Below are 26,029 nucleotides of genomic sequence, written 5' to 3'. Positions count from 1 at the left end.
GTAAACAAAGCAGGGCATGCTTGCAAGAATATCACAGAGAGAATTACAAAGAAAAAGTCAGTCATGTCTGAGGCAGTGGCCGCTGGCATGACTTCTAGGTTTTTCTTAATGATGTTCCCACTGCAGCGTTTCAGCAGGAAAAGTGAAATTGGTGTCAGGTTTCAGACTCCCTCCCCACCCCCCAGCTCACTTTTCCGCAAAACTTAACTGGCCTATATTTAGCTACTTCCCAAGCTCAGCGAACAGAGATATAACCAAAGGTCTGGGTCGTTCTGAATTACCCCCAAGTGACAGTTTGGACTTCTCCTCTGCAAGTCAGGGGCAGTGAGACCTTAACCCCAGCAGACTTCTTTCCCAAGCACTGCTGAATCTCAAATACTGAAAGGACCCTGGGGACTGTATCTCCTTCTCAAGCAATAAAATGAAACCAAAAAACCAGACAGAGCAGATAGAAAAACATACAAACAAACAAACACGTTGAAAGTATCATCTGTACCAAATATTCCACTATTACATTGAAAAGTCTCACTTCGATATTTTTTAGTTAATTAACTTAATATTGGTTTTTTGAGACAGTCTCTATTAGATACCCCTGGTCACCTTAGAACTAGCTATGTAGACCAGGCTATCCTTCAATCAGAGATCCACCTGCCTTTGCCTCCCAAGCATTTGGAAAAGAGGTGTGGCCACCACACCCAGGACACAGTCTCACTATTTTTTTTACCTTCTGATTTCCAATGTGTCCTTACACGAACATCTGCTGACACACCTATGACCCATAATTAATTCTCAATTTTTCTGTACAAAAGTATGTCTTAAACTGCCCCCCCCCCCCACTATAGACATCCTCAGAACAATAGCTTGAATTTTCAAACACTTCACAACAGGCAACAAGATGGTTAGGAGCAAAGCAAACATTTAAAACCCCTTTAATGGTTATTTTTAGGGTGAGGAATTAGGGGTGACATATACTTTGTGCTTTACAAACTTTTATGCCAAAACTACCACAGAAGTCACTGTTCCTACAGGAATGTACTGCAGTAAAATCTAAGTATGCTCAAGTGTGAACGTGGCAAAGGTAGACAGTTAAACCTTTTCCACAGTACAATTGACTTATTTTCAGATGAGGACATCTAAAGCCAGTATTTTCCCTAGTCTCCTTTTACTGTTAGTGTGGCCATATAAAGACAGTTCATGAGACAACCCCGACCCCACCTGAACCGTTCTCAAGAGACCCAGGGATAATTTTTCTAAGTCTTTCCTTAAGTCCTTCCTCCAGCGAGGGTATGATGCTAAGATCACTAGCTGATGACTTGAGTTTACACCTGGGGGTAGAGGAACCACGTGTGAGAAGGAATCTGGGTCTCAGGTAGCTCTGTGCATCAAAGCTAGCATTAAAACTCTTGCAGCGCCTACCCTCTGTGTACTTCTAGAGAGAAGTAAACTTTAGAGTGACCCCGAATTCTAAGAGATACAGCAGTTTCTATCCTACGTCCACTTCTCATCCCTACCCAACCCCCAAACTGTGGGCTATATATATCTTAAAAAGAAGAAACCGCTAAATAACTAAACTGAGGAGGTATTACAAGATGAAAGCTTTTATTATGAAAACTGGTAAATTCAAGAATAAGGAAGTACAAAACAATGGCTTTTTAGAAAAAAAAAATGTTCATAGCTGAGTTATAAAGACTTTTGAGCTGTCTCAAAACCCTTTTTAGACTAACAGAAATATGTCTGCTTTCACACGGCCAGAACGCCAATTGGTTTTGTGGAGTTCTGCAAGCAACAGCTTCCGACCACCGTTCTGGAACTGGAGGGCTGCCCAGGTGTTTACGAGAATTTTCTGAATGTTTGGGAATGCAGTACTGAAGTCAGACTACTCCTAGCACCCCTCTGCCTTCATTCTACAACTTTTATTGAAAACTTATTGGGTGCAGAAAAGAATGATCCTATTCTGTTGAAAGAGTAGAAGAAAAATTTAAAGAAACAAAATGAGATGTAGGCTAGCTGGGGGAAAGAATACATACGGCGCAGGTTGAAGTTAGTTACAAAGGTACGCTATGGACAAGCCAGACCACAGTACGTGAGCAAGCGGCTAAAACAGACCGGGATGCCCAAGAACTGGGTTTGGAAGACCAGGTAAGTGATAATAAGAACACAGTGAAGAGGGGCAGGGCTGGGTCAAGGCAGGTGAGACAGGGGACGGGTGCAGAACAGGCCCTGGTCCTGGGTCCAAAAGCAGGGCACCAACTAGGGGAAGGTTAAAAGGCATTAGCAAATGTGTCCTTGACAACTATGGAGAGACTGGACTGAGCCAGGCAAAAAGAGCTTAAATTCAGAGGACAAGTTACAATGGCTTGAGAGCTTTCTTTTGTGAAAGGCAGTCTTACTGTGTATCTCTCTGGCTGACCTGGAATTCATTACATAAGCCAGGCTGGCTTTGAACTCTCAGAGATTTGCCTGCTGTTGCCTCCCAAGTGCTGGGTTTAAAGGAGTGTGCCATTATACGTGACAACAATTATTAGCTCTTAATAGCCACTGGGAAGTTTAGAGTCAAGAAGACAGGTATGTGTATTGCAACTTATAGTTAATATTGAGGCTAAAGTCTTATTAAAATCTATCATCCATTCATCTTGACCACATAACACTTTCTGCTGTAGGAGTTAGGGAAATAATGTAAATGAAAGAAACAACACTCTTGTGTGGCTCAGAGTCTAGTGCCGATAGGGCACACAGAAAAAAAAAATAGCTGAGATGCTAAGCAGGAGTCACCCCAGCCTTGGCACCAATGTGCTGGGGTAACTGGGTGGCTTGCTAACAGCGGGCAGCACAGCTTGGGCCAGCGCCCTTTCTGAGCTGGCATCACACCTGAAAAATCAAAGGTCACAGAGACCTTTCTCCTCCTCTCTCTACCCAGTCTGTCCGGTCTGTAATTAGGGGTAACCACAAACTAACGTGACAGCCACCATCAGAGAAAACTCCCCAAGTCCAGGAGAGATTCCCATGAGTTCAGAGGGAAATCAAAATCCACGGTTGATGATAAGGCTTTTCTTTATGCGTATATTTATTTACCTCCCCAAAAAACAGCCCAACTGTGGCTTCAAGAACAGGGCTACATTTTCTTGCGGTTCTTCTCCATTTATCAGTGAATTCGAGATACAGAAATTCCAGCTAGGGCCAGAATGTATTATTTATTCGATTTTAACTTTTTAAACAAACTAAATTCACTGTCAAAATAAAATCCCAGTTGGGAAGACCTAAAAATGACTCTTTTCACCAGGAAGTAGCAGCTTAGATAGCAGTTAACTGGTGTGGGAGTCTGACCTGCCAGCAGCCTGTTCTCAACTCAGCTCTGTTCTCCCTGGTGTCATCTGGCAACGTCACAGGTTGTGAAAAGTGTTACTGCTGGTGAGTGGTTTAGTGAGTAGAGCCCAGAGGTGGTGCCAAATGCCTGGTCTGCCCCCTCTCCCAAGACAGTCTTTTGGCATCCCCCAACAGAGCAAAATACCTTCATACAGCAACATCTGGGCTCTGGCCTTTTAGCACCCCCCCTCCATTTCTCAATGAGACCATAACACTATGTGCCAGGGACAGGGTGATCTTTTTAAAAAAAACAGGGTCTTATTATGTAGCCCTAGAGCATGGAGCTTGTTCTGCAGCCCTCAAACTTAGACGTTCTCCTGCCTCTGCCTTGAGTGGTGGTATTCTAAGATCTGCACCAGCATGCCTCGCTGCCCACTGACTGTAAAGCACCACGGGCTTTGTGGTGACATTCTCATGCGCGGGTGCCGTGTACTTCAGTCACACTCCCCCCACGCTGTCTTACTCCTGTGTCCTCCTCACGCTCCCTTTTCTGATGAGTTCCTGCTTTACCGTCACGTCTTTTTCTTTTTAAATTTAGATCCTGTGTATGACAGAAAATATGCAAAATTTATCTTTCTTAGAAAATGCCACTTTCGAGTAAGAAACGCTCATCATTTTTCTAGACCTTTTCTACCATAACGAGCTATTCGTTATTACGAACAAAAAGCTCTAGACATTTCCAAAATAATGCGCCCTGGACTTTTAACTGGACAAGGCTCTGATATTATTACTCTGTTTGTTGGGATACAATGATCTCTTTGTCCTTCTGCACACTCTAAGCCCAATTACTGAGGACGCCATGAAGAATAATTACACCTGTGTGCCACAACCTCACACATTGTTAATGTGTTTTTACTCATAGACAGTCTCTGACTGCTGAAACTAAAGAGTTAATTCCCACCACCACATTGCCCTCTCTCACAGGAAGCACAGGGACCTGGCCTAGGAGCATGGCATCACCACAGAGTCCCACATCAACAAGTGGCCGAGTGCAGTACGCTGCTGTGGGGAGCATCCCAGAGGACCCTGGCAGCTGTGGCCTGGAGGCAGGAAAGAAAGTCACAAGGGGGAACTGGAGGGGCACAATGCTCATGAAGTGAAATTTGCAGCATTTAAAGGTGTCTTCGCTAGCAAGGCAGCTCCTCCAGGAAGGGACAGTGGTACAGAGAGAAAGCAGGAAGTGGATCTGCCGGACCGGTGCCCTTCAGAACAGGTCTAGCAGGAAGCGCTCCGGAGACACTGAGCACTAAACTTTCCAATCAAGCACCTTCCCTCCCAATACCAAATCTGCATGAGAAACACCACTCATGACACGGAAAACCACAAGAGAGATGCCACTAACGTGAGTATTCTGCATTCTTCCCAAAAGGAAAATGTGGCAGGGAAGGAACTTTCTTGCATTTATTGAACAGTTACTTTGTTTTATTTTACTTTGTTTTTGCTTCTTGAGACAGTCTTGTTATGTTGCATCCCAGGCTGACCTCAGACTCAAGATCTGCCTCAGCTGCCCACATGCTGCACAGAGTTAGCAGCTTCCAAACCTGCTCTTTTCCTCCTGGCTAAAACCCATCCATTTATTCAGTCACTCAAAAGGGTGCTGGGCTCCCTTTGAAGAGAGCTCATTTCTTTCTCCTGGGAGTGGAGACTGCCTATCTTAATCTTGCCAATACCTCTCTGCAGCTATTCTAAATGGCTGTCCAAACACGTGTGCAAATAAAACAAGAACGTGAAAGGGTATTTCAAAAGCTTTAAGGACCAGACCCACTGACACTGTATGTAGCAAGCCAGCAACTTTACGGTTGGCTTTGTTTATGTGGCTGCCAGAGAGCTAGGTCCTTCTTCTTCAGATCTTTAGATCTCACCTCCCTGTTTGTCAGCTCCATCACAGCCGTGAACCTGCACACGATCCCCACACGAGCCTTCCTTTCTACACCAGTTCCACACTCCCAGTTTCCACACTCCATAGGGGGAGCCTCCTCTTAGGAGGATGACAGATTTAGTTGATCACTTAGTACATATTTATGAAGAACCCAGCATATGGCAAGCTGCTTGGTGCTGACCAGAACAGCCATGGAGGGAACCTGCCCAGAGAGAACGTACCAACTCCAGGCGACAGACGTGTGCTTACACAGATTAGCAACTGCCTTAGCAAATACTGTGAAGATGAAATGGGGCCCTCACACGGGAGGGAGGGTTGGGGAAGGGGCAGGCACTTGAGAGGTCTGCTGGGCAGCCTACTGGGTGCATGGGGGGGGGGGGAGGCACATGCTAGCCGGGGAGGGAAAGGCCAGTTTGGGGTCCTAAAGTACATCTTGAAACTATCGGATGTTCTAAACAAGGGAGTAAAATGGTCCATTTACATTTTAATAAGATTTCTCTGGCTAGTCGAAGGATTATACATTAAGATCCCCTTCTCCCTCTTCTGGTAGGCTGCCAAGGACTGTGTGTGCAAATTTCCTCTTCAGTCTCACAAGTGAGTATTTGTCCACTTAACAAGATAGATAATCAGCGTGGCATGACATTGAACTATCCAAACCTACACTTCGGATTTGGGCAGTCGGGCCTGTGTCTTGGTGTCCATCTCTTCACCTCTCCACCCTGTATTTAGGAGGAAACTGTGAAGTCCTGACAATGCCAGCCCCTGTAGGCTGAGCTGGAGACCAGACACCAGGACCAAGGCTGTGCCAGGCTCTATCTGCTGCCCCATTCCGCGACTAAAAAGGAAAATATTTTTCTGACAGCCAATGACTCACAGAGGAGAAAAATGGTGGGGGAGGGGTTTCCTCTTCTGGAGGTCATTAAGCCACAATAAATCTAATCTGTGAAGGACAGAGGTGGCATGAGTAATACCAGGAAGCAGGCAGAGGACGTTTAGGGAATCCGCGGTCTGATTGAGCACAGAGGGAGGAATGCAGACTTACTCTACACCCAGAGATTCTGGGAGCGGAGCAGCAAGATTCAAAGTGTCAACTACAAGGCTGACCTGGCAGCCAGCAGGAGCTTCCGTACCTTTAACCCTTCCTTAACCTCAATTTCTCCACCCATCCGTGACTAGTTGCCTCAGGCGGGAAACCTCAACAACTCAGAGAGGGTCCAGGGAGACCTAAGCAGTGCTCCCCTCCCCCAGATTCAAAACATTTACCCACCAGAAGCCTCAAAGCTGGGTTTGGGGTTGGCTTGCCTTATGTCCTGAATGCTCCTGTCTGCCTAGACCGTCCTGTGGCTGACATTGCCTGAGGAAGGCATCTCCAACCCATAGCTAGCCCCACTGCCTGTCAGTCACTGCTCTCAACTTCCAACACAACAGTAGCTGTTTCAAACCAGTGCCCGTGGTCTCCTTGGCTCAGGGACTCTTGTGGAATCCCATTGGCCACCTGCATAGCTTGAGCATCAAAATAATATAATTAATGATAATAACCAACTGATAAGTATCTGTGAGTCCGTAATGCTAGAGAAGAGTGCCAGCTAATGACCACGGTGAGGATTATGGGAACAGAAAATTACCATACAGCAACCATGACCGCAGTGGCCGATGGAGACAGGAATGGCTGCGGAGACTGGCGGATGGAGTACTTCCTACCAAAGATAAGAATACTGGTGTGGTCTCAGAAAACCTATGACAAAATTGATGGTCCCAGTGAGGAAGCCAATGGTGAACAAAGCTGGCATCCTGCCCCTGTGAGATGCACTGAGACAGAGGAGCCACTTTAGCCAAGTGAGATACGACTGGAGTCTAGAAACATCCGTGGATCCCACTCGAAGGACAACTCTACAGTGCCAAAGGACTTTCATCTATCTGGGAATTCTCAAAGTCACAAAGAAAGGAAACATAATTAACAGAGACTGGACTACTTAAGGAGATAAATTTCAGCTCCTTCTTCCTTTCCTCCTGTCATCCCTCTGACCCTTCTTTCCCTTCCTTTCCACTTATTTGTTTGTTTATAAATTTATTTTTTAATTTATTATGTACACAGTGTTCTGCCTGCAGGCCAGAAGAGGGCACCAGATCTCATCATAGATGGTTGTGAGCCACCATGTGGTTGCTGGGAATTGAACTCAGGACCTCTGGAAGAACAGCCAGTGCTCTGAACCTCTGAGCCATCTCTCCAGCCCCCCTTTCCACTTTAAAGGTGCATGAAGGCAGCCAGTCAGCCATCAAGGAGCCAGGCCAGGCTTCCGATGATGTCTGTTTTGTACACTTTGCAGTCAGTCTACTCTCTGGTGCTACTTATTTGAGGATGCTCCCTTTCTTTGAGGTATTATGAAAACATATGGCACCTTACTCAATTCTGGAGGTTGATGTGTCCCATTACAACAATATCATCCGGAGTTCCTGTCTGCGGTGTTGTGTCCTCCATAGTTTAGCCTCAATCCAGCACTTCCCGAGTTCTATCCACTCACCTCTCCCACGTTCTATCCACTCACCTCAGCGTACCAACATATTCATACCTATCTGTGGCTTCTCCCTCCATCTAGCACACACTTACCCAGATTCTACCAACTGTCAACACCAGCTGTGCTGTCTGTCCTTCAGAGCCTAAGCCACATGGCTCCTCTTCCTCAGAGCCCCACCTACATACACTTTAGCCGCTCTGTTCAGGGCAGAGCTGGTCACCTTGTCCCCACCATGCTCTGAAGGCCTTTGCAGTATGCAATGTCCTGTGTCACGGTTCGCAGGCCCTTGGCTCACCCCCACCCTCAACTGGAAATGTTTAGGAAGGTGGGAACTGAGCAGAATATATATTTTGTAATCCTTCGGTGCCTAGCTAGCCTGCTGCTTAGTATATGATGGTACCAAACCCTCACGTCTGGACATCTACTGATGCATAAGTGTGGTGGGGGAGGAGATCACATATTAAAAGCAGGTAAGCTGGGGCAGACTACCCATGCTACCTGCTAGCTATTAGCAAGTTAGATTATCCTCCAACTGTATAATCAGGAAAATAGGCTCCTGGATCAGTGCTATGAGGGGGGGGCAGGGAGGCTGGGGGCCTGTGCTACTCTTACTACACCACTGACAGTCCGCTAACCCAGAAATTATACAAGACTCTGCCTCAAATTCTGTCAGGGCCCCATGAAGTTGGGGGCTTAAGGTCATGTGTGATACTCAAAGTCAAGGTGAAGAATCTGCTAACCTTTATCTCGAGTCCTGTGTTTGGTGAGCCCCGAAGCGGGGTAGGCATGAGCACATGTATATGCCGGGGCAAGGGCTGGGTGCTGGGGGATTTATTAAGGCAACTCCATGAAGTTAAAAGGGAGGTTTATTTTGGGGTAACTTACAAGTAAAGGGATAGGTTACAGGGTCTGGGAGAGGTCTCTGGAGAACTCTGCTCGGTCTACATCCAGCATCCAGGATCACCAGGAACCAAGGGCGCCAGCACATCCGGATCTCGGGTCTTAAGGGCTCCTGTCTTGGCCCTGCCTCAGGAGCAGGCCATAGACAGGCGTGACAGTTACTGGAAGCCTCACTGGGGGTAGTACTTCCAGGTCAAAGCTCGAACAGCTACCCACTGCAGCTGGGTGCGGGGTAGAAAGAAAGGCAGCCTGGACCAGCACCGGTAACACACAGGAAGGAAGACAGAAGGGGATAAACATCCTCACATTGCAAAGCACGTCAGGCCCAGGTGAAATACGTTCTTCCCGCAGGGGTGTGCAGAGACTGTCAGGAGAGCTATGCGGGGGGGTCTCTGGGGGAGGTCCCCAGAGCAGAGGGCTCCTCAACACCCCACGAGGGTGCCTGAGAACCACCCAGTATATTTCCACAGTGGTCATCCCAGCAGGGCCTTCCTAAGCTGTGGGAAGGTACAGTTTTTGTTCTGTTAAGGAGGGCATGCAATATCAATGGTTCTTTATTCGTAGTCAAGCAGTGGGCAACAAGACCCATGAACAAACAAAACAAAACAAAACAAAAACCAAACAAAACAGTAGTGATAATTTAATGTGCAAAATCAGTCCACTAGTATCCCATGATTTCCACAGCTGCGGACTGCACTCGATACAAAAATCCCCTACCGGGGCATGCTAGTGACCGAACGGAAGTAAAATGAATTGCAGGAGCTATCAGACGGGTGAGCTCCAGCAGGGCCTGTGGCTTGCTCTCTGTAGGGCCTGTTCACAGGTACCTTTCCAGTTGCCTCCTGGCCAGCAAGACTGAGCTCCCCACCCCCTCTTCCAGCAACCCACTGGCAGTGTCCTTGGTTATACCCTGCACATGACTTAAGGTCAGAGGTCAGGCAACAGCCGTGAGGGGAAGGAGAGTGGAAAGGGTCAGCCATTGTTCCTGGGAACAAACCAGTGTATGTCTTATTAAAGGGTCTGCAGGACCAGGGAGGAGCAGGAGGAGGCAGGTATCACATGGCTGGCACAAGTGTCCTTTTATCCATTGTTCAGAGTCAACAACAGATGCACAACTCTTTATCTATAATAATCTACAGGCATCTCACCAGCCCGACCCATGCTGCTTGCTCTCTATCTATCTAATGTTCACTGTGTAGTTAGAGAATTAGCGCTGAATCAGCCCAGCTTCATCTCCCATACACAGAGGAGAGCTGCTTCTCGACCTTTATTCAGGAATTTCACACTGGGCTAGAGAGATGGCTCAGTGGTTAAGAGCACTGGCTGCTCTCGGAGAGGATCCAGGTTTGATTCCCAGCACCCAGTTTGCAGCTCACAGCTATCTGTACTTTCAACTCTAGGAAATCCTGTCCTTTCTTCTGACCTCCCTCAGGTATCGGGCACACACACAGTAACAGATACACACATGCAAAATACCCATACCCATAAAATAAAACAAGCAGAAAACCAAAACCAAAAACCAAACCACACAAGAAACATTTTAAGCCCTGTACAGCAGAGCACACCTTTATTCCTAGCACCAGAAGGCAGGGGCAGACAGATCTCTGTGAGTTTGAAGCCAGCCTGGTCTAGATATTAAATACCAGGCCAGCAAGGGCTACATTATGAAGCCTTGTCCCCCAAGAAACACAAAAGGAATTCTGTGCGACTCTGAGCATAAATAGGAAACAGGCCATGTGAACAAGGACAGTTCTGTGAAAAGCAGACAAGGTATCCAAGCCGAGATGGACAGAGGGCACCAACTACACTTTCAGGGATGTGTGGGAGAACTCTTGCTGGAACCCTAACCCCTTCAGAGCGGACACAGGAAACCAGAACCAGACTTAATATATCCCGGGCAACTAACGAGGTGGCTCATCAGTTAAGAGTACTTGTCTTGCAGAGGACGTGTAGAAATCCCTCCAGGTCCTTGTGTCCGAAGGGAGCAGGCTAGTACCGCAAGGATGCCTACGCGGGCTAAGTTCACCCCCATGCCTTAAGCATTTCTAGGGACTGGATTATTTCTTTACTTGTTTGTTTGTTTTGGAGACAGAGTTTCTCTCCCAGGCTCATTTCTCAGCACTGACATGGCAGCACTGACAGGCAACTACCTGTAACTCTAGGTCCAGGGAATCCAACGCCCTCTTTTGGCCTCTGTGGGCAGCAGGCCATGCACATGGTGCACATACACACACACAGTTAAAACACTCATACACATAAAATAAATAAATCTTTAAAAATTAAAGAAAAACACGTGAGAACAAATGTCCAAAGAGGGCTTGATTAGGGACTCTAAGTAAAGCAGGAACCCAGAAACTCAAGCTGTAACATCTGTGTGAAATTGTCGTTAGTGCTACAATGACATCTTTGTGCCAAAGCCACAGGCTAAAGGCAAAGTTTTCACTGAGCCCAGAGGCAAGTGCCGAGTTATTTTTTCCAGCCTGTCATGAAGGCAAATATTTTTCATAACACACAGAGCTCCACTTTGTATCACAGTGCCCCCACCCACATGTCACGTTCCCCTGTCTTTTTTTTTTGACATTCCTACTTAGCCACCCAGGGACACAAAAGCTGTCATTTTCAGCAAGGGAGGAAGTCTCAGCAAACTTCCCTCAGCATTAAAGAGACTCCACACGCTCCCAGGCACAGAGCCCAGGAGCCATGGCAGAGCATTTATTTATACCCATTTTGGAATTTCCTGACCAGCTAACAGCTACAGCGTCTAATTCATGACATGGAGCTCCATGAGACAGCAAAATCACCAATGAATGAAACTGTAGCACGGATCTTAACCGAAAAACCGGCCAAGATGCCCCCCCCCCCCCACTCTTCAATGCTGTACTAGAAATGGAGTGTCTTAACTGCAGGAAGAGAACAAGGCAGGCAGGGTTCTGTCTCTCTTTTCTCTTCCCCAGCTCTCCAGCCAGAGGGAGAAAGGTCCCTTGTTAGAATCTGAGTTAGGGGCAGCAGCTGGCTTGGGAAGGAAGTAATGTGGTCTAATGCTGCCCAGGGCTGTGCTAGAGACTTCCTGAGGATATTCTGTTAGTCCTGAAATACACCACTTTGGCCAAACTTAAGCAAGCTTTTATTAAAATGTTAAATACTGACTGAGATGAAATTTGGTCAGGACCACTCCTTGTAACTTTCCAGCTGTGTGTCCTTAAGACACACTGGTGGAGGGGTTATATGGACAAAAGCCATAGGCCACCATACTTTCCCATGAGCCTTTGTTGTTATTTTCCAAGAACTATAACTCCCAGAATCCCAGGAACTTACCTGGTCATTGGGCAGGTGTTATCTTTCAAGAACTACAACTCCCAGAATCCCAGGAAGCTACTTGGTCTTTGGGCAGGTGGAGCTTACAGGTTAACTTCGGGTCTAACAATTCTTGTTTAGTGCAACTTGGAGTGAGAAGGCTCAAAACATCATTTGTAAACCAGGGCCCTCCCCCATCATGCACCGTGACCCCCCCCCCCAACACACAACTTAGATGACTTGAATTTCAAAGGCTGAGAATTAATTCTGGGACATATACATTCCGTTTGGTGCGGTGGCGTCAATGGACATGCTTTTGCTTCTGTTTTTAAAAGTGAGTAAATTTGTGTCCCTGAAATGATTTAAGTTCATCACTGCAAGGGAAGAAGAAGGAAGAAAGGGAGGAAGGGAGGGAGGGAAGGAGGGAGGGAGGGAGGGAGGGAGGGAGGAAGGCAGAGGGGCCTTTGTGTCTGCTCACCCTCCTGGCATTCATATTTCTGTGAGAATCTAAACCTTTTACGGCCAAAGCCATGGCATTCACTTGAGTCTTTTACAAAATTAGTGAACTGTTTTAAAGAGAAATATGAGGAGAGCAAAGCTTCAGTGTCACAGATTTGAAATATCAAGCTTGACATTTCTTTCTTTCTTTTTTTTTTTTTTTTTTTTTTTTCTGAGACAGGGTTTCTCTGTGCAGTTTTGCACCTTTTCTGGAACTCACTCTGTGGACCAGGCTGGCCTTGAACTCACAGAGATCTCTCTGCCTCTGCCTCCTGAGTGCTGGGATTAAAGGCGTGCGCCACAACCGCCTGGCATTCAAGCTTGATATTTGAAGTTACTTTACTTCATACCTCCCTTAGATAAGAGTTTAGGGGGACCTCTTCATTTCACCCCACCCCTACCCACAGTTTTGGACTAAGAAAAAAAATGACGGCAAAGTGACACCCGTCAAATGTGAAGTTAGTCATCCATCATCAGGGCCCAGTTTTAAAAGATGCCCATTGCCCTAATTGCTTTTAGCATTTGCTTTCCACGGAGAAATTGGTTTCTTTTTATTTAAAAATAAAATTCTGTATTATAGTGACATTATTTTAGCCAAAGCTAAGTATTACTACCACAAAGCCTGTTACTGAGAGTTAAACTTAGGGGCTGACGAGGTGGTTGAGAGCATTGGCTGCACTCTTAAGGCTTGATTCCCAGCACAGCCCCTGTGTGGCTCACACCTGTCAGTAACTCCAGTTCCTAGGAGATGCAACGCCCTCTTCTGGTCTCCCGGGGCATTTCACACACACAGGTGCACATACATGCAGGCAAAACACCTATATACACACAACAGAACAATTAAACTAAGGAAAGCATCCAAATATGGTGTTTCTTGATCCCATGAAAGCATTTGGCTACATTTTTATAGCTACATATTGTGCTCCAGGAAGGATATGATTTAGTATATAAAGCAGTGGGTGCTATTTGGCTTCTGTGGCCTGTGTCTGACGCTATGTAGAGTCACCTATGTGCATCTCCATGAATTCTGTCTGGCAGGACAGGAGTTATTGTACGCAAATGAATGTCTGGTCTTTTGTCAGAGGATGTCAGAAGCTGAGAAGGGAAACTCCTGAGCCTGGGTTGCACTTGCCTGGAAACCATCAGTCACAAAGGTTCCCACCAGACAGAATGAAAGGACCATTTTCTTCACCCTCTTCAGACAGAGGAAGCAAGAAGGCAAAGAGCTGAGGGAGGAGAGGATTCTCTGAGGCTGCTTCTCTGAGAGGTGGGGAGGAGCCAGGAAAAGTGATTCCCGAGGAGAAGGACACTGGCTGCAGATGCCAGGCTACTGTAGTGGCACAGGGCTAACTTTACACCAGAGCAGGGGCTTCAGAGCTCTGCAATTACAAGTCGACACCTCCGGCCCCTCAGCTCTGCCACACGATGGTACTGCCACACCAAGGCTGTCTCCTGGTATTCTACCCCTCATCAAGGCCAAGAGCGAAGCTGAGTGCTAATGTGATCCCGTGGTGGACACCTCAGGATGCCTGTCCCATGCGGTGACCTCTCTCACCTCTCCTATGCCCCTTCTGGCTTATGTACCTCACAGAGCCCTCCCGGCCTCACCCTGCAGCAGGAACAAATGTACGAGCTGTCATTCCTGCAACAGCCCGCCCACATGCTTCCCACCCCTGCCCACCGCCCACCCTCTGTCACTCACCCATAGCTGAAGTACCTTTCCAAGGGCTTTCTCCACCTATGACCTCACCCATCTCCACAGCAGCCCTACAAAGCAGCTGTGACCATCCATCTCCACATTTCACAGATGAGCTCATGTCATGCACACACAGTACCTTTTGAGTGCGCCTTGACACTATATTGTACTGCCCAGCCAGACATACTCCATCCTGCAGCTTTTATGGAGGCAAAGAGGGTCTGGGAAAGGGAGCTGGCACTTCAGAAACATGGGAGAGGATTAAGGACAGGCAAGTTTCTGCAAAGACATTTTCTTCCAATTTCAGAAAAAAAATTCTGATCTAATACAGCCACAAAACTAAATATTAATCCCTCCTCCAATGCAATATTAATTAAATATTAATTTTCCACCGCAAAAAAAAAAAAAAAAGAACCCTTGAACTTAAGAGTGAAACTGAGGGAAAGCATCTGGATGCAGTGTCTTGAAGCTGTACAAACGTTCTGCTAACGTCTGGCTTGTTGATACTGTGTTTTGGAAATTATATTTTAGGGACTTGCATCTACTCTTTCCTCTCTGAGTGAGGGTCACAGCTTAATTTTCTCTGGAAAAACTCTTCTCATTTTCAAGGGCCAGCTAAAACCTCAGCTCTGGGGGCTGGGAGTGCAGCCCAGTGGTGGAGGTCCTGCCAAGAATGCCCAAGGCTCTGGGTTCAATCCCTAGCACTGGAAACAATTGCAGCCCTCCCCTCTGTCATAGTTAGTTTTTATGTCAATGACACAAGCGTCACTGGACAGGAAGGAACTTCAATTGAGAAAACGCCTCCATAAGATCAGACTGTACGCTAGCTTGTAAGGCATTTTCTTAATTAGTGGTTGATGGGGGAAGAGTCCAGTCCATTGTGAGTGGGCTACCCCTGGACTGGTGGTCCCGGGTTCTATAAGAAAGCAGGCTGAGCAGCTATTAAGTAGCATCCCTCCACGGCCTCTGCATCAGCTCCTGCCTCCAGGTTCCTTCCCTGCTTGAGTTCCTGTCCTGACTTCCCTCAGTAATAAACTATTACCCGTAAGTGTAAGTGAAATAAAAAAACCTTTCTCTCTAAGTTGTTTTTGGTCATGGTGTTTCATTACAGCGACAGAAACTCTCTCAATATCTCCCAGTGCCCTCTGAGGCCACTCCTTATCCCCTTGTCCATTTCTTCCACCATGGCACCCAGAGCAGTGTGCCCCCACTCCCTTCTGGGCATACCCCTTACATCCTCTCTCCATAAAATCAGAGAGAGAGCTCTGTCCTCTCCATCACAGACAGGTGTCCTCGGCCGTCAGGTGTACAGACCAAGTTCAATTCCAGCCCTTGTCAGGGAACAAAACTCAGAAGAGTATTTATTTCCTTTCAAGGTGTCTGTGAACATGCCAAGGACTCAGCCCATGCCCTCATTTCACAGCCAGGCAGGACTCTGGCACAAAGAGGTGACAGTAACTGACTTTCACTCTGTCATTCCAGGAGCTGGCATCAAGTTTGGAACCTCCCAGAAGTTCCCTGCCCCTGGACACGAACAAGCTACCTCAGGCTGTTGTTAGATGCTAACCTCCACACCCACCGTGAATCAGACCTCCTGGGGCCTGGCCCAACGTGGGCATCAGCATTTTCAAAACTTCCCTCAGTGATTCTGTCCTGCTGCCAAGAGTGAGAACCATGCAAAGTTCTTTTTGGCTTCGGGATTAGTGCTGGATTAACACACCCCTTAAACAACTCAAGCACCCTCATGGCCTAGGTCAGGTCAGGTGCTTTCCAGCCAAGTACCTGAACTGAAAGGAAAGGGGTGTTAAGGAAGTTGGGGGACCCGGAGAGAACCTGTTTCTTTCTCTAGTGACTGTGCCCACTGGGACATCCATGTTTAGTGTTGCTGTAGCGCCTGTTTTTTTTTTTTTTTTTGGAGGGGGGTCCCCAAAGAAGCTAAAGTAATTGGTATCTATACAAAAGGAACTAATTAAAAATGTCCCGGCAGTGAACTCAAATGAAAACAATGGGTTGGAGAAACAGAACATTGCCTCGGCCACATGTCCTAGGCAAAACATCTGGTACCCCTTTGCTCCAATTTCATTCCAGTTTCTATCACTTTCCTTTCCTTATCTTGCCCCCTCTGGTTTCATGAAGCCCTGGCTGTCCATGAACTACATAGCCGAAGATGACCTTGAACTTCTGATCTTGTTTATAGGCACAGCACCATCCATGCCTGGTGTTGCTGCTGGGCTTTGTACATGCTAGGCAAGCACTCTACCAACTGACCTACATCCCCCCAACCTCACCCAAGGCCTCCTTATTTAGCTGTTTAGCTAACGAGATATTTTATTGAAAAACGGGATAATGACAAGGATAATATCCAAACAAGACCGTCACATCCTCACCACCATTTCCCTATGTACTCTGCAGAACTTCTCTACCGACCAGTGTTCATCCTTAAAGGGGCAGTTGGAAGGAGAACTCTACATTTCTTCTTGGAGGCGCTAGGCTATATGGGAGATTTCCTCTGAACATTCAAATCTCTTATTGTCCTTTTGCCTCACCTCTCTCCTCAGACTGGTGATGGGGTGTGGGTGTAGATCTCTGGGTGTCTGGAGAACTGAACAGAGGAAAATGGTGGGTGCAGTTCCCTCCCTGAGCACTGATGCTCCTCTGCTCACCTCTCACCAACCAAGGGGGCGACGGGACTTGCAGAGGATTAGAAGGCAAGCCAACAAGTCTCTGCACCCTTGTGCCTTCTGTGGGGTGTAGACCTTGCTCCACCCTGGGTGTTGGAAGAGGGCTCTTTTATATGCCTGGATTTGCAAGACCTGTTCATGAGACCTAATGTAAGGGCAGACTTTCCCAGGAGAGGCCACCCAGCATGCAATGGGAGATGGGCGTGTCCTGGAAGCAAAAGGGGTGTGGTTCTTCTCAGGAGAGTGACAGAGGAAGAGGACACTATCTCACTGTCCTATCTGAAAAGACAAGAACAAGAAGCCTGCTCTGTTATCACTGTTCCCTGAGCAGGGGCCTGAGCTGGGGCCACACTGGCTTTCCACATGTCCTGCTGTCCCTCCATTATTATCCTCATGAGATTAAAGGGAGATATGTGAGTCTGTCTAGCCAAGATTTAAAATCAACATTCCAGTTGTAGTTTATCTTTTTACTTTGGGGACTGAGGACCTTACCAGCAAGCACCCTACCCCTGAGCCATATCCCCAGGCCCGTGTTTACATTTTATTTTGACCCAGGGTCTCCTAAGCTGTCCAGGATGGCCTTAAACACAATTGGTAGCCTAGGCAGGCCTTCAATTTGCAATCCTCCAGTCCCAGCCTCCTCAGAGTCTGGAATTACAGCCTGTGTCACCAGGCCTGGCTAAAACCAACACCTGTGGGGCTCAGAAAGAAAACCAGGAATTAAAACCTTAAACATTCACAAGGACTGCCTACTGCAAGGCTGTGAAGGAGCAACAAGAGGGACCATTTACTTCCTCACATCTTAAAAAAGATGCAGAGGCTGGCCCACGAAAACAGTGGGATGGAAGTAAGGCAGACCACACTCCCAGAGTCCCCAGCTCAGGCCTCACCCACAGTTCCAAGGAGTCCCCCAAACCAGATTAAATTAGCTTGACCAAAGCAAGTCCGTTGGTCCTCTGCCTCCTCCCTCTGGCCGGTTTGTCAACAAGCAGTGAAAGGAGCAAAGGAAGAGGCAAGGGGAGCTGGAAAGAACTTTCCAGAGAGCCTCTGAAAGTCTTTCAGAGGACGGTATTCACTATACTCTCATGCCACTCTGCCCTCTCTGCATGCGGTTTACCCGGTGCCGTCACTGAAGCCAGCCTTTGAGCCGAGGATGGGGGTCAAGCAGCTACTGAACCACAAGAGGTGGAGTGGAAGTTAGCGCACTGTTTGGTTCACCCAGGTGGACAGACCAAGTGTGAGCCAGCAGAGCAAGCGACTCCGGAGAACAGGCTGGTAGACACCATGCTAGGGCTGGACCGATGTCGGCCTGGCAGGTGGCAGGGCCTATTTCAGTCCCACGATTCCGCCCTTTGCTCTGAAGCACGTGCCCAGCGTTAGCTCACACAATGCAGCTCTTCCAGAGGACCAGGGTTACTAGCTCTCATACCAGGCATCTCAGAAATGCAGCAGCTCCAGCAGCAGGGCATCCAGGGCACCCTCTTCTGGACCCCAAGGACGCCTGTCTGCTCTCGTCCACAAACCCACAGATATACATGCAGCATCCACCAATGAACATTGCCAGTAGAGCAGAGTCGTGGGGTTTGAAGGCTCTGAAGGGCCTGTATTCACAGACGCAGGAAAGACTTGCAGGCCTAGAAAACAGTGCTTCAAGTCCAGCCACAGGCTGGGGACAGCCCTGGGATGGAGCAGACGCTTCTCCTCTGGCACAGTTGCCTGGCCCCTCGCTACCTCAAGGCCCAGAAAACCCACCGAGGTCTCCTCAGGCACCAGGGCTGGCGGTGGCAGAAGCAGACAATGGCTTAGGTCAAAACTGGCCCCAAACAAAGGTCGAGAGTTAAGAAAATAGTTCTACAAGTTAGTGTGTGTGTGGGGGGGAGTACCTGAGGAGACAGGAAAAAAAAAAAATCAAAGAATCTTGCCAATCATCCCTAGCCAGACAAAACCACAACCTAAAGAGAAAAAGGAAGAGGAGGAGATGCCTTTCCAGGGCATGGGCTGGCTTATCAGACAAAAGAGGGATAGATGCAGCATGCTTCTGCCAAAATGCATCTCTGAGCAGGTATTTTAAAGTGAGCCACCGAAGAATGGGCTTTCTGATTTCAACTATCTCTGCAGTTTCCCATCACTCTGCCTTCAAGTCCCTAAATGAGACTTCAGCTTCAACTCACCACTAATGGCAAGGTTTTCCTTCTCAATGTCACGCTGTCCGGGGGAATACCAAAGAATAATTCTACAGAGGAAAAGCCCCCAGCCCTGAAATCCCTTGAACCTTCCACACGTCTATTTTGGCATTCTTTATTTCAAGTCAGCACTCTGAGGCGTCGTGGGCTCCAGCTGCTGTTTTCTGGTGTCCGGATAAAGTCCCAGCGCTGTCTTCAGAGGATAAATATCTACAGCTGTTTCTGCGGCTGCCGAGAGTGTGGGAGGAGAAGCGCGGGCTCACTGTGGCCCCTTTGGGATAAACAGAGAGGTGAGGAGACCTAGAATTCATGACACACAGGGGTCATCTCCCTCACACTGTCTGTCCCTGGGGCAGATTTGGAAACTACACAGAGCCTGGTGCTAGTGGAAAAATCTGGTGGCACAGGGCTTCTTGTTTTGCAATTTTTTTCCTGTAAGCTACATTGTTGGAATCATTTCACAAGCAAACCGTGCCTCCTCCCCCACTGGCCTACAGACTTCCAGGTCTCCACCCTGGAGTGTTGTAAATGCCAGTGCATCATCAGGCTGATTCACCATTTGCAGGCCGGGCAGCAGTGAGGGTATGTGCTACAGAAACCTAAGCAGGTACTTCAGTATCCTCTCTGCCAGGGCATGGAAAGACAAACCAACATTTGTCATCAGTCGGAGGGGAGCAGGGGAGCAGTCTGTGACCCCAAATTTTCCTGGTGTGCCCCCAGTTGGAATACAGTACCCCAGCCCATCAAAAATACTGAAGGACAGAGAATGAGCTGTACCTTGGTGTGCCTCTGGGCTTAGAGGAGGAGGCTGATTGGAAACAGGATGTAAGAGCTGACACACCAGTAGTATTACAAAGATATTAAGCACTAGGTTTGTGAAGCATTGGAAATACTCAGCACTCCATCCCCCACCCCACCCCACCCCATTTCTAGCTTAATGTGTTTGTCCCTTTTCTTGCAGAAAACCCTAGCATAGACCTGTGGCAGAAAAACAACACGCCTTGGACTAATGGGCAGCTCATACACGAGGAAAGGACTAAGAGAAGAGGGATGGGAAAAGGGGATGCGGCATGCCCAACTGATGTTTGCACAAAACTATCTGTAAAGCCTGATGAGGTTTATCAACTCAACCAAATATGTGAATAAATCCAGAAGCCACGGGATTCTCTTATGGTTCTACCTAACAAGGAACATTTTGATTTTTAAATTTGTGTGTGTGCACATGTGTGGAGGCCAGGCAGGTGTCTTCCTCTACCATTCTCCACCATATATATACACTGTCTCTTGGAGAAAGGCGGGGTCTTACTGTGTAGCCCTGGCTGTTCAGGAACTCACTATGTAGACCAGGCTGGCCTTGAACTCACACAGCTCTGTCTGCCTCTTCCTCCCAGAGTGCCGGGATTAAAGGGTACACTACCATGCCTGACTCTATTATGTCTTTACACTGGGTCTCTCCCTGAACTCACTGATTGGCTACGCTGGATGGCTGGCACACTTCAGAGATCCACCTGCCTCTGCTCCACCAATGCTAGAGTTACAGATATCTGCACCCACACCTGGCTCTTAGGTGGATGCCAGGGATCTTAACTCAGGTCCTTGTGTTTGTGCAGGAAGCACTTTACACACTGAGACCTTTCTCCAGCCCCAGGAAGTGTGTGTGTGTGTGTGTGTGTGTGTGTGTGTGTGTGTGTGTATGTATGTATGTATTATATTCAAAATACAAAAGATACTTGGAGAGAAAAAACCTTCAATTACATAAAGTAACAGAAAAAGATCTCAAGTAAACACAGTGTCTTTTGATAGCAAATTGCTTCTCTGAATGCTTAATTCCTCCAAAATAAAGGTTTATATGCTGAAGATGTAACAAGTCTGCAACCCTTGATCCAGGTGAAGGAACTATCAAGGGATCATTTAAATCTGGCTTGCATAAAACAAGAGAGAGTTGGGACTCCAGGAGTTGAATTTTCCAGTTACATTAAATCCACAAACTCAGCAGCTAGCCCCTTGGCCAGGCTTCCCTGTCTATAGTTCCACTTTCTATCTGTTGATGAGAGAAGACTGAAGAATACCCACTTAGTCTGAATTCTAGTTGTTGCTGGTTCTAAGAACTGCTCGGAGGAGGAATCTGGCCACTGTATTTTTTAAAACCCTCAAAATAGAAGCATAATTATTTTTAAGTGGGGCGACCACTTGTCTGAACAGAACTGCCTGCTGAGATCACCAGTGCTCAGACATAAATGGACCACATATTTTTAATTTCTGATTTCAGTCTTTCTAATAAACTGTCAAGCCCCAAAGCTGAACCCAATTTGTCTTCTAAACACGAGCACATTTTCCCTAGCAAATATGAAAATGAATGAGCTAATGAATAGCTCACTCAGAACACATTTCGCAGAGAAGCCAAGAAAGAAAAAAGGAAACCCTCCTGAGAATGTTTGAACTCAGGTCTTCAGGTTTGTGCACGTTAGTACTTTACACACTGATTCACTTCTCCAGCCCCAGAAAGTATATTCAAAACACAAAGGATCACTTGGAGAGAAAAACCTTCTTCAGTCACATGAAGTCACTGAGAAAGGACCAGAGTGAACACAGTACTTGTGTCTTTTGATAGCAAATTACTTTCTCTGACTATCTACAGCAGCCTGAATTAATCCTGTAACATCTGATTTCCAGACCCGCAATAAAGATTTTATAGTGAAGTCTATTCAAGGCAACTTTAATACATTTTTTTTTCCAGAAAAGAGTAAGTATTTATCGCTTCCATGAATCCGAGGACTATGCTTATATTCTTCATGCCAGATCAAATCCAACAGCTTTTTCACAGAAAAGAACCCCAAATCAGAGACTTGGAGCTTTTGTTGGTCATTTCCCTCCCAGCCCATAAAAACCTCTCGGAGACTGTACAAAGGAGATGGACTGAAATTCTCCAGGACACAGGAAGAAGGCAAACCCTGGAAAAGGTGAGCTGTCCATGGATGGACTCCACTAGCCCAGCGGAGCCAGTAGAAAGCACAGAAGTCAAATCATAATAAATGGCCATACTCACAACGGGAGTCCTGGAGTGTGGAATTTCCAAACCCTGGTGGCCAGCAAGGGCTGTGCTGGCTCTGGGCCGGCTTCCCGGGCCCTTAGAGTCACCGCAGTAGAAATCTGCAGCTCAGGCTTTCTTTGCCTTGCCCGGGGAGGAGCCCTGTTCTCTCCTTCCTACACCCAAGGAGGCTGGTACTCACCAGTCCCAGCTTAGCTGCAGCCCTAATCGCCTGCTTGAAATCTGATGCTTAACCCAGTAAGACTGGGCAAGCCTGGAAGAAAGAATGCTTGGAAGGTGAAGCTGGCTACAGGTTAAGGCTGGAGCTTGAGAGTTAGTACAACAGGCAAGCCCTGAGCAGGGAGGATCTTCCACAGCCTCTCCAGGGGTGGGGATCAACTCTGGGGTTCTACTCAGCCACACAGGCAAGACTTCAACCTAAGGTCTTCAATTTGTAACTAGTGTAGGCATTTCAACAGTTATAAAATTCAAAACTACTTGACTTTAAAAAAAAAATGGCCTTGTCAAAGACCATTACTATAAGAAAATTTATTTTATTTATGACCTTTGGTGTGGAATTAGCCTTAATAAATTAATATCTAAGTTTTATTAAAAACTGAAATGCACAATATAATTAAATCCCATAAATAAACACATCCAGTGCTAGGAAGGAAGCTCATGGTACAATAAAGAAATATAAAGCATTAACAGGTTAATTTAACTCGATGAAGCAACGCACACTAATGTGCATTAAAAAGTAAACTATCAACACAACCTTTATCATGCATATTAAGAACCTACCCAGCATTAAAGAAAAAAAAAAACTATTACCATAATCCCCATCTTAAAGGACATTTTGCTTTTAACCATCCCACTTTCCAGGGGTTAATAAATTTGCTGAAATACAGACATCTCCCGTGTTTTGTTTTCTCACACTATCTTGAGCAGATATTATATACACTGTCAATGTCAACACAAGGCAGCCTCGCCTTAGCCACTGACTCACCGTGTGTGCTTCACAGGCTGTATTTTGTCATGAGAGGAGGGAAGAGGGGCCAGACAACTGAAATCAAAGAGACCTCCTCCAGCTCCTACCTGTATTTTTATGTTAAGAAACTCAGTTTTATCCTCAGCTTTTCCCAACAGTTCGATGACACTGTTTAGGGGAAAATATATGGCTCAAATAAGAACGCACATCTAACATCAGATGTTACAAACAGAATCAAGAGACCCTGGGAAGTCGCAGAGCTGAGCAGAGTTTGAAAGTAGTTTAAGCTCTGCCTGTGGGGCCAGGGTGACTGAGTGGCATGGCAGGGTTAGAACTCACCATCACAAGCACACAGCAGCTCTGCTGTGTCCTTTCTAAAGATGGTCTCAGCAAACACCACAGTGATTCCAGGCAGGCTAGTCAATGCAGAGTAGTGTTTAAACTTGAAATTCCAGCTGCTAGGCTCACCTTCAGTGGGCTCAGAGTTCTGTTTGAGAAATGCGCCTGCCCAGAAAAAATATTTACACAACCCAGAGTGGGCTGTGGGTGCCGCAGCCAGCTTTGCCTGCCCTGCAGGAGTCTTGGGCTCTGTCTGCTTGACCCAGCCTTATCAATGCCCTTTGTACCTCATTTGAGATCAGCACAGAGACAAAATCCACAGCCAAATCACTGCCCAGGCGGAGCAGATTCAAGACCTCTGACAGTTACTGAAGTCACGAAAAAGCTGTACTCTGTAACTCCCGTTTCTGTGGAATCACTCAGGAAATCATGGAGAAAGTTGGCGAGACAAGAGGAAGCTCTCTATATTCTATCAGTGAGGGAACTGGACGGCAACCTTCATCCCAAACACCCCAGCAAAAGCGAAGAGTAACCAAGCTGCTGGAAATATGGCCAAGAGTATCAGGAAGCCGTCACAAAGATTAATTGGAAGGCTATTTTCCATGAAGACTGGGCAGATGCAGAGAGTGTCAAAGCCAAGGGCTGCATACTAAAATGTACAAAAGCTCACTGAAGCCCTAAGTTTGTCTGACAAGGAAGGGAAATGCTAATAGTAAGACCTAGTACCTAAGTACTCTCCTACTATTTTACTAACAAATTTATGAATGCTATCAAATTTATGCGTGGAAGTGTTTGCTGGCACAGATATCCATGCACCACTTGTGTGCCCAGGGCCCCCAAAAGCCTGAAGGGGGCATCGGTCAGATCCACTGGAGCCGGAGTTACAGAGGGCTGTGAGCTACATAATTTGAGTGCTGAGAACCAAACCTGGGTCCTCTGCAAGAGCAGCAAATGCTCCTGAACCACTGAGCATCGCTCTAGCCCCAATAATTCAAAATGTTTAATGCAGTCAGTAAATAAGTGAGCAGACATCGTGAGTAGACATCTGAAGAAAGACATGCAGATTGACAAGAGGGAGAAGCCATAAAGGAGGGAAGGCAACTATTAGCAAACACAAAGATGGGAACAGGGGCCAGAAATGTCACTTAACCAGATTCATCCATTCATTCCATTTAACTGTCACACAGGAGAACACGCTTGTGCCAATGTCTCAGCACCTGTCGCGGTTCCACACGAGGACACCAGAGCAGGGGTTCATGACAGGGACGGCAAGCTAAGGACAACTGGCTTGTCCCCTGATGTCTGACTGGGTCTTGTGTCTTAAAAAGTGTCTGCAGTGGGTAGCTGTTCCAGCTTTGACCTGGAAGTACTACCTCCAGCGAGGCTTCCGGTAACTGTCTCACCTACCTATGGATGGCCTGCCCCTGAGGCGGGGCTGAGAAGGGAGCCCTTAAGACCCAAGATCCTGATGTGCCCAGCCCTCTTGGTTCCTGGTAATCCTGGATGGTGGGTGGCAGACCGAGCCGAGTTCTCCAGAGAACACCGCTGGACTGCACTTCACCTCTCCCGGACCCTGTAACCTATCCCTTTACTTGTTGTAAGTAAAACCCCCAAATAAACCTCCCTTTTAACTGCATGGAGTAGCCTTAATATTTCCACCAATAAGTGTCCTTCCAAACCAGGTGTAAGGACACATGCCTATAATCCCAGCAGTCAGGAGGAAAGAAGACTGAACTCAAGGGCAGCCTGGGAAACCCTGTCTCAGAAGAACCACGAAAAGTTCACAGCTTTGCTTATTTTTGCCTCACACCTGTCTAGTGAAGAAGAGAAGACACAGGTTATTATCTTCATCTGACAAATCAGCCACTTGTTACTTGGCTTCTAAAGGAATCCTAAGGTCTAATTAGAGTTTCACAACATTAATTAGTGTTCAGAGAGGTATCAATCAGGGTAGCCAGTTTACAACATGACTTGGGAACTTGGGCGAAGAGCAGACTGTCCCCATTTCAAGACCCCGAAGAAATCCAGCTACCTTCCTAACCAACGATTCCCGTTTATTGCTAGTTATGGAAGAGCCAAGCTCACAAGAGCAGGCTCTGCAGTCAGAGTTTGGTGTTTTGGATGGTTGGTTACAAACTGTGCCAGTGGACAGAAGCAGAGCTCAGCTCTGCTATGGGGAGACAGTGTCGTGACAATGACTGACGTGGAAAGGGGTGAATGACAAGGAGGTGGATGCAAATGGAAGGGGTGGGGCGGGGCAGGTTGGCCAGGTTTAGCAAGCAGAAGTAGATCACCAGTTAAATGTGAACCCCAGACACACACCACTTCTGTGGTGTAAACACATGCTCTATTTTAGCATCCCTGCCCACATGAGACCCTGGCTCCCACTGGATACAAACCCGGAGGGCAGAGATTCATGCCTGTTTTGTTCACTGCCAAATCCCTAGTACAAAAACAGTATCTGGCACATAGTAAGCACACAGCAATAACTGTGTTCAGGCAGAGTTCATTTCCTAAGCTTAGGTGCAGTAAACATGTGCACTCCTCACACAATCTTTACTTCCATGTCAGAACCATATCATAAGAATTATTTATAAATTACAGCATTCATGCTCTTATTTAAAGTCAGCACCCTTTGTCCATTCTATTTCAAGGGCTCCATGG

The 26,029-nt window shown here is 47.0% G+C and overlaps 1 protein-coding gene across 3 annotated transcripts in view; it reads right to left on the bottom strand.

Annotated features, from left to right (window-relative positions):
- Kank1 (KN motif and ankyrin repeat domains 1) overlaps positions 1–26,029 on the bottom strand; it is a 204,031-nt gene that overhangs the window by 29,418 nt on the left and 148,584 nt on the right. The window lies entirely within an intron of this gene.

Source organism: Onychomys torridus, chromosome 1 (assembly GCF_903995425.1).
Source record: "Onychomys torridus chromosome 1, mOncTor1.1, whole genome shotgun sequence".
Lineage (NCBI taxonomy): Eukaryota > Metazoa > Chordata > Mammalia > Rodentia > Cricetidae > Onychomys > Onychomys torridus.
Note: the sequence above shows the minus strand (reverse complement) of the source record. Positions and strands in the feature narration are given on the sequence as shown.